Source organism: Mastomys coucha, unplaced genomic scaffold, assembly GCF_008632895.1.
Source record: "Mastomys coucha isolate ucsf_1 unplaced genomic scaffold, UCSF_Mcou_1 pScaffold5, whole genome shotgun sequence".
NCBI classification, from domain to species: domain Eukaryota; kingdom Metazoa; phylum Chordata; class Mammalia; order Rodentia; family Muridae; genus Mastomys; species Mastomys coucha.
In genome coordinates, this window is record NW_022196911.1 from 64,952,998 (window position 1) to 64,953,923 (window position 926).

Consider the following 926-nt stretch of genomic DNA (forward strand, 5'->3'; position numbering starts at 1 on the left):
GATTTTTTTTTTTTTTATCTTTAATTTTTAAAAATTTTATGTGTGTGGGTATTTGCCTGCAGGTATGTCTATGCATCCACACACATGCAGTACCTATGCATGTCAGAAGAGGGCGCCAGATCCCTCAGAGGTAGAGTTAGCTGCCATTTGTAAGCTGCAGGAAACGGAGTCTGATTTCCTCTGTGGAAGAGCACCCAGCTCCCTTAACTGCTGAGCCACGTCTGCAGTACTCAATTGAAACTTGAACAAGGCTATCAGAAGGTGGTGGGACTGTGAAAGGAGAGGCCTGTAGGACTCAGGAGGTCCTACCGCTGATGTGCCTGCTCCTTCCCTGCTACCAGTACCCCATGAGGGAAGCAACTTTCCTCTGCCAGAGGCTCCTACCACGAAGTTCTTCCTCATCATGGGGAAAGGAACACTGTAAAGTGACCGTGGACTGAGACTTGGAACCAGGAGCTCTTCCCTTTGCTCTCTAGGTTATCGTTAGCAGCAATAAAGTCCAGTCAACACAAAGGGGAAAGCCTAATGCTAGCCCAATGATTGCCAGAGCTAAGCCCTCCTTAATGAAAAGGTCAGCTCAGGAACTTTGGGAAGCTCTAGGAACACTTGCCCCCTCCGGAAGGGAGAGGCTAATTAGCATTCCTCACCCCACAGGGTGGGAACCAACCTTCGGGTGGGGACACATTCCGCAGGACAGACCATTGCCCACCTTCAGACGAGGGAAGTCCTTGCTACCTCATTCCCTAAAGACCAATCAGTTTAAAAAGTCACACTGTTCTGTCAATCACATTGTGCCTAATGGCTGCTGCTGCCCTGAAAACTATAAATGCTCACTGAACGAGCTGTGTGTGTGGGGGAGGGGGGAGGGGTACTTCGCTGCCTCTCCTTCGGGTCTGGGATGACCCCAGTGCACTGGAACGATAAAT